We start from the raw sequence: 8,593 nt of genomic DNA on the forward strand, positions 1-8,593 counted from the left end.
TTATGCCATTGCAGACTCTGCTACTTCACTTTGCTTCGTAGACAGAGTCTGGTATTACCAGGCTAGGAGACTGAGGCCCACTGGACAAACAGAGGAAAAATAGATGTTATTGAGTCCGCTGTGAGACTAGTGCTCGCGGACTGATAGAGACATAGGTATTTTCTGCGTCCGCTGGGAGACTGAGGCTAGCTGGACAGACAGAGGAAAGAAAAATAATAATGAAAATAGATATTTACTGCGTCCGCTGAGAGATTTGTGCTCGCTGGACGGACAGTGGAAACGGATAATATTTACTGCGTCCGCTGAGAGACTGGTGCTCGCTGGACGGACAGTGGAAACAAATAAATATTTACTGCGTCCGCTGAGAGACTGGTGCTCGCTGGACGGACAGTGGAAACAAATAAATATTTACTGCGTCCGCTGAGAGACTGGTGCTCGCTGGACGGACAGTGGAAACGAATAAATATTTACTGCGTCCGCTGAGAGACTGGTGCTCGCTGGACGGACAGTGGAAACGAATAAATATTTGCTGCGTCCGCTGAGAGACTGGTGCTCGCTGGACGGACAGTGGAAACGAATAATATTTACTGCGTCCGCTGAGAGACTGGTGCTCGCTGGACGGACAGTGGAAACGGATAAATATTTACTGCGTCCGCTGAGAGACTGGTGCTCGCTGGACGGACAGTGGAAACGGAATAAATATTTACTGCGTCCGCTGAGAGACTGGTGCTCGCTGGACGGGCAGTGGAAACGAATAAATATTACTGCGTCCGCTGAGAGACTGGTGCTCGCTGGACGGGCAGTGGAAACGAATAAATATTTTACTGCGTCCGCTGAGAGACTGGTGCTCGCTGGACGGACAGTGGAAACGAATAAATATTTACTGCGTCCGCTGAGAGACTGGTGCTCGCTGGACGGACAGTGGAAACGAATAAATATTTACTGCGTCCGCTGAGAGACTGGTGCTCGCTGGACGGACAGTGGAAACGAATAAATATTGCTGCGTCCGCTGAGAGACTGGTGCTCGCTGGACGGGCAGTGGAAACGAATAAATATTTACTGCGTCCGCTGAGAGACTGGTGCTCGCTGGACGGGCAGTGGAAACGAATAAATATTTACTGCGTCCGCTGAGAGACTGGTGCTCGCTGGACGGGCAGTGGAAACGAATAAATATTTGCTGCGTCCGCTGAGAGACTGGTGCTCGCTGGACGGGCAGTGGAAACGAATAAATATTTCTGCGTCCGCTGAGAGACTGGTGCTCGCTGGACGGGCAGTGGAAACGAATGAATATTTTTACTGCGTCCGCTGAGAGACTGGTGCTCGCTGGACGGGCAGTGGAAACGGATAAATATTGACTGCGTCCGCTGAGAGACTGGTGCTCGCTGGACGGGCAGTGGAAACGAATAAATATTTACTGCGTTCCCTGAGAGACTGGTGCTCGCTGGACGGGCAGTGGAAACGAATAAAATTTACTGCGTCCGCTGAGAGACTGGTGCTCGCTGGACGGGCAGTGGAAACGAATAAATATTTACTGCGTCCGCTGAGAGACTGGTGCTCGCTGGACGGACAGTGGAAACGAATGAATATTTACTGCGTCCGCTGAGAGACTGGTGCTCGCGTGGACGGACAGTGGAAACGGATAAATATTGACTGCGTCGCTGAGAGACTGGTGCTCGCTGGAACGGGCAGTGGAAACGATAAATATTTACTGCGTCTGCTGACAAACTTGTGCTCGCTGGACATGCGGGGGAAAAACAGAGCAGGTAATATATGTATAATTTATTTATTTATTTAAATTTTTTTTTTTTTTTTTTTTTTTTTTTTTCAGCGGCGTCCGCAACCGCATCGAGTTGAAAATAATCTCAACTTTTCAGAATGCGCAGCGGCAAGAATATCAGACCTGAACCAGGAAGTTGGTCACCAGATCACAGGGTAACCAGTTAAACTGCATGGAGACACCGGAGAGCGCCTAGATGTTTTCTCTGAGGTGCTCGCTCATCGCAGTTGTGCTGCCGTGGTACACCATATCGGTTTTGCAAAGGGAACAAAGAGCCATTTTATTTGTCCTCTGTTTAAAGTATTCTCATACTTTTAATAACAGTGGTCTCGGTTCGTGAAGAAAGTTGCATTCTATTATTCGCAGTATGCCATTATGCGAGATGTAAACAGTGTGATGCGTTCACGCATTTCACACGCGTCAATGTATTTTGTAGTCGACGTAAACGATGATGTCGACGCGTCGTTGCAGCACTAATTAGTGGTGGAAATTATGATTCTTTCTAGAGATTCGTTCATTTTCAGTTCATTCACCAAAAATGATTCATTCAGATTCGTCCAGTGATGATTTCTTCGTTTTACGCAAAATGTGCCACCAGGCGGGAAAAAAAAAAGAGTGTATTATGTCTTAAGTCAACGAACGCGTTCACTTGTTACAAAAGCTGATCTGGCTTTATTAAAATGTGTGTGTAATCGCATTCAATATATAAAGTCTAATTGAGTTGTTCAGATGAACAAAGCACAAGGTTTCTTGCCTAATTAGCATTTTAATTGTTTGGTCAAACAGTTGTATATTATAAATTCACATCCATAAATCGGCGGATTAAACCTTTCTTTTACGGTCTATGGATTAAACGTGGAGTTGCTAAATATCAAAACGAGCGTATGTGCACAGTACTGTACCTATAACTGCGCTTTGCATTTTCGAGATTGACATGCTAAGTAGCAGACTAACCCGGTTTACTCTAATTTCGTTCACCGAACAAGGTAAGCTATGTGCCAGTTCATTTTCATTCACGAACGACATGTATCCGTTCATTCAGTTCGTTCACGAATGACATGTGTGCCAGTTCAGTAATTTCACTCACGAACGATAAGATCTCTAGATCTAGTTCAGACTCATATGAAACTCGTTCATTGAAGGGCGTATTCGTTACTACATTCAACGAATCACATACTCTGTCACCTCATACTCGAAGGCTATCGGCTCGAGGTTGAGTAATTCTTTGACAGGATGAAACGGTTGTTACCCGGTTCACTGAGCTGCGCATGCGCTGCTTATAGCGCCGCGCTGCTATGGAGGGAGAAACTTCATTGAACGAGAAATATGAGTCAGTGGATAACATGAGCGATTCGTTCACCTAAAAGATTCGTTCAGCTAAAGATTTGTTCAAAAGAACGATTCATTCATGGACGACACGTCACTAGTCCTAATGGATACATTTGGAACACTGGTTTCACGTTGTAGTATAGACTGTGGAAACAGAGGCTTCTGAAAACTATGAATGTCATTATACAATGAATATCATTATGTCTGTAAAACATACCAAGACATGATTATGGCAATAACATTAATTGCAGTTATGTGCTATTCACTTCCAAGCAATTCTAAAGATATTTACTTGCATGCTTTTCATATTACAGTCCTAGAAAGACAACAGAATTTTACTCACACTGCTGTCCTGCGGCAAAACGAGGGTAGTGATCACGCCAGTAGATGGTGAAATATGCCCCTAAATAAATTGGTCCTGCCAGAATAATTGAATGAAACTTATGTCTGTAAAACCTCAGTGAGGTTTAAACGTGCACGGTAAGGCAGGTAATATCTTTGGACATTTCCGTGTGGATGATGACTACGTCATAGCCTCATTTAACAACTTTAAGCCTCCTTTCCACAGCACACGGCATTTGGAAACGATTGTCGCATACTGGTCGTGCAGCAACTGTTACCTTGACGTGTCCAACATGGTAAAATTAATAATAAGTGTTGGGCAGTAGCGTCGCTACAAGCAGCGAAGCTAGTTTGACTACATTTCTCAGTAGCTTGGTCGTAGCTTCGCTACTTTCTGAATCGAATAGCTTTTCAGTAGCGAAGCTACTTTTACCAAGTAGTGCGGTAGCTTCCACACAAGCTACATTTCGCAAGCATTTCTGAAGCTCAAAACTCAAATCGGGAAATACAACTGCTAATATCGCTGATCCTGGATCAGTAGTGACGCTCTTGTTCGCGTTTAAGGTGGATAGCAACCAATCATCTTTATGATGCATTACCGCCACCTTCTGCTCCGGATGGTGCCAACTCCTTGGCCAGTCACGCAAAAAATTATTTGATGAAATGATGGCATAGGATGAGGTCGGAGAACAGTTAATCCCGAGGAGTGAGTCGCCGTGGCCGTACCTCGACAAATACATGACACTGACCGAGATAACAGAGAGAAAATATGTTTTCAGATGCTGCTTGTAAAAATTAACAGGGTCCCCCTTACGATTATTGTGATATATTGTAATATATTATTTAACTTTTTATTTATAATATTTATAATTTAAATACATTTAATAATAGTTAACAAGATATAGGTAATTCTGACCTCGCACCGATAGATCTGATTAGAATACATCACATCCGGTCGGGCGTTCGCCCACGGTCTAATCGTGGAAGTGTAAATATTTGTACGCATCGGAGACTCAATTTGGATCTGAAATTCCACATGCATATGTGATCGAATCTCCACGCGGCTCCCGCACTACTTTCTAGCCGAAAACCTGTATTTAGCGTCTTCACCTGAAAATGTATTAATTTATGATGCACGGTCTGTGCCGCTAGAGGAGGCGGCCTCAAACTGCGCCTCGGCCGGAAAAGCCGCGGTGAAGGGCTGAGCCGCGGCGGGAAGTGAGAGAGGCCTGCTGCTGCTGCAGTAGGAACTGAGGAGCGGGCTGGTTGGGTGCCTGCTGGAGCTGCGATTCCAGCGCTCAAAGAGAGCCCGGTCTTGATCGGATCGAGCGTGGTGTCGAGCGAGGTAAGCTCGGCTTGCACGGTCTATTGGCCACGACGTGTGGCTTGGCGAGAAGAGCAACTGTCGCGATGACGTTTGATGGTGCTCAACTGCCGTGTTTAATGATCATGGGTGTCAGAAAAAGTAGCATTTCTGAAAAAATCCCCGGTATGGATCTCCTTGCTGGAAGGAAAATCGGGTCTGTGATGAGAAGACAGACAGCGCGAACCGGGATGCTGAAAACGGTCAATGAACAGAGATAGGTTCTGCTGTCATTTATACCTTGTCATGAGTTGATTACTGATTGGTCTCCACTTGTGTTAATCAGGTTAATGAACTGCGACTGTTCCTCCCGAACTTTGTTATAAAACAGCATAAAACGAAACGCGCTGCAAATCCTTCACAACACACATTAAGAAACGCTACAAATCCTCACAACACATGCATATAACGAAATTCTCAGAAAATTCTCTCAACACATGCAAATTGACAAAAGTGCTGCAAATAGCACTGACCACAATGGAAATGTTTCAAGGAGACCTCAAAAAGTGTCGGACCCAACTTGGATTTGTTTATAGTGCAGTGGCTACTGGTCAGTGGAGTTTTTGGTGAACTGAAAGGTGAGTTGTTGTTGTTTTTTTTTAACACCATGAGTCCTTTATCTTTTGGATATTATTAGTCTAAATAAGCTAAATAATTACATGACCATGATTTAATTACATTAAATGTAAAACATTACTTAAGATGGCTTACTTTAATGTCCACAGCTAAATATAATTTCAAGGTTAATGAAAATAAATTTGCAATGCTTCATTAGTTGTTTCTTAATGTGCATGTGTTGAGGATTTGCAGTTGCATTTCGTTATGATCATTTGTTGTCAAACTGATATAGACGTTTTCTTCATTTGCTGGTGTTTTTCAATTTGCATGTGTTTTCTTAAGTTGCAGCGTGTTGAGCTCTCGGCCACCATAATTTTGGCTATACAATAGAAACAGAGTTCAGTGTGTATTCTGCCAATGACCCATGCTTCCATCAATTCCTTTGCTTTTATAAACTAGAATTTAAAATTAACAGCATGACGCATAGCTTACAACACTGAAAATGTTGTAAGGCGTTACAAAATCAGTGACCAAAAAGAACCAAAAATACACACAAAACTGTAACAAAAAATAAATAAATAGAAAACCTTTTACAAAGTGCTGTATCATAAAACAGTTAAATTTCCATGTTCTCTCATTCAAAAAGAAGCAAAATAATGAATCTAAGAGATTTTGTCTTTTATCTGCACTGCCATTTGTCTCTGGCACCACATTGGTTTTCTAAATTACCTATGGATTGACTCCATCTGGAGAGCTGCTTTGAGGATTCTGGAGAGCAGAAGAGAGACATGGGATTGATCCCAGAGGTACTCCACTGAATACCTTTGCCCACTGAGGAGAAGATCCAAACCACTGGTCCTATGAAATCTTGCAAGGAAAACAGATGACAGCCAGGTACCAGTGAGCCCTGAGGACACATTACACAGGAAGGGGCTCTTTATTTTACCTGTAACCTACACAACCTGAAAGTCTGCAAGAACATTTTTATTAAAAGTTCACCAGGGATGCAGGACGTGCAGAGACTCACATTTGAATAATCGGGACAAATATAAAGTCCTTGTCAAAAAGATTTTCACTCCTGGTCCATGTTTTAACCCGATTGTACCGGCGCTCTGGACCAAATACCTGGCCAAAAAAAAAGATTTACATCATTAAGGTGCCAATATAGTGAAGTAGACAGCCATAATTTTAAAAACTTTAACCTTAGAAGTCTATGATCACATCATTTAGGAATTCTCCTTCCTCAAGACAGCCGAGGTCCTCCTCTGAGATGGTTATACCCCCTGGAGGTGGAAACACAACCAGTCTGCAAAGAGATGGTGAGAAGAGTCCTTCTAGATAATAATTGAGGCCACCCAAATGACTTTTTGATATCCTGTCGGAGCGATGAAGGAAGCTCTATCAAACTGTCCTCATCACTGTCTGAGACACTGAGGGCTGCAATTTCATATCAGTGAGGATCAGGAGAGGCCGAGCCCTGCTAAACATTGAGAGAAAGAGCTAAACAACTGAAAAACATGTTAAAGGCAGATGTTTGTTTTGCTCTATTATATAACTGGTGCTCATAAATGAATATTTTATTGATTCTGTGGCAATCTGAAAGGAAAAGGAAAGGTATGAGGAAGAGAAAGTAGAAGTAAACGGACAAGGAAATGGGAAAGATAACAAAAAAGGAAGAAGGAAAGGATTGTAAATGGAAAAGGATAGAAAGAAAAGAAAGGGGAATTAAAAGAAAAATAGGAAAGCACAGGGAAAAGGAAAGTAAAAGGAAATGAAAATTAAAAGGAAAGGAAAAATCGAACAGCTAAAGAAGTAATAGCGAAAAGGAAAAGGAAGTAAAGGGACAAAGGAAACAGAAAAGGACAGGAAATAAAAAGGAAATGGAAAAGGAAAAAGAAATAGGAAAGTAAAAGGAACCAGAAAAGGGAAAGTCAAAGAAAAAAATTAAACAGAAAAAGGAAAGGGAAATAGATGTAAAGATACAAAGAAAAGGAAAGGGAAATGGGAGTAATGGGACAGGACAGGAAAAGTAATGGAAGAGAAAAATACAAATGTGAAAAAGTTTGAAAACCCTGACTCGTGACAGGAAGTTTATCATCTTAAAAGAAATAAAATGGACATCAAATAGTAAGCTACAACACTATACAGAGTCTGAGGAGCACTCGGTTATGTCTTAATGCACAAAGTCATATATCCATCACATTTTACACAGAAATGTTAAATTAAATTAAGAGTGCACTGTAACGATATGCAAATCCATACTCATCGGGAAGAAGGAGGAGGGAACCGGCGCACAATCAAAAAGCATTTTAATAATTCATAAATAAATACAAAACGGCGCACCAGCCCCTCACGGACGACTGGTGCGCATAAATAAAAACCAAAACATAAAATAATGTCCCAGGCCTGGTCCTCTCTCGTCCTTCACGGTCGTCGCTCCAGTTTTATATCCTTCCATCTCCTACGTGGGACTCGATACTAGCGGTGGGGCTCAGGTGTAGCTCATCTCCAATCACTACACCTGGCCTCACTCCTCGTTCCCATGACCCTCGACCCCGCCCCACTCGCCACATGCACCTTTAATCACCATAATAAATAGTCGATTACATTTATTTGATCTACGACTGGCTAATGCAAGGAAGTTCGAAACTACATGACTTTCCTCTTCAAAAAAAAAAAAAAAAAAAATACAAGTTTGGAACGTGATGACATCATGAAGATGACAAACATTTGAACTGCATGCCATCATGCCCCACTTCCTGTTTCTGGGGACACTGATGTGTCTTCAGACTGTTACTGGCTTCTTTAAATGACAGCTTAACTGGAAAACAGCTGATATTATGACAGGACAATGAGGACTTGGCAAAATCAGGATGTGCTATTATGCCGCTTGCCCATCTCTGTGAATATTTCTTCAAGTGTGATTCGCTCTGCAAGCATGAGCTCATTCTCAAAGATAAGGACAACTTATTTCTTGTTTTCATCTGAGGACACAACAGAAAACTATTTCACGTTTTATCTCTCAAAGCAAGAACATCAGTCACACTTCATATATTGACTGCTGTATAGTTTGGATTTGCGACTCACTCTCGCATTTACACCACATTTTTGAATCCTCTTCAGACATGTCAAGCTGGACCTGCAGATGAAGGCAGGTCTCAGGTGTTGTCTGAAGAAACAGGGCTGGCAGCTTCTGCTCGGTGCACCATTTACAACCCATCAAT

General features: G+C 42.5%; 1 long non-coding RNA gene across 1 annotated transcript; it reads right to left on the minus strand.

Annotated features, from left to right (window-relative positions):
* Window positions 1-6,117: 6,117 nt before the first annotated feature.
* On the minus strand, window positions 6,118-7,075 carry LOC113080569 (uncharacterized). Its single transcript, XR_003281902.1, has 3 exons — window positions 6,572-7,075; window positions 6,397-6,494; window positions 6,118-6,276 (listed from the first exon to the last, which is right to left on the minus strand). It is a non-coding gene; the product is annotated as an uncharacterized LOC113080569 (long non-coding RNA).
* Window positions 7,076-8,593: the final 1,518 nt, after the last annotated feature.

The sequence above is a fragment of the Carassius auratus genome, unplaced genomic scaffold (assembly GCF_003368295.1).
Source record: "Carassius auratus strain Wakin unplaced genomic scaffold, ASM336829v1 scaf_tig00031599, whole genome shotgun sequence".
Taxonomy (NCBI): Eukaryota; Metazoa; Chordata; class Actinopteri; order Cypriniformes; family Cyprinidae; genus Carassius; species Carassius auratus.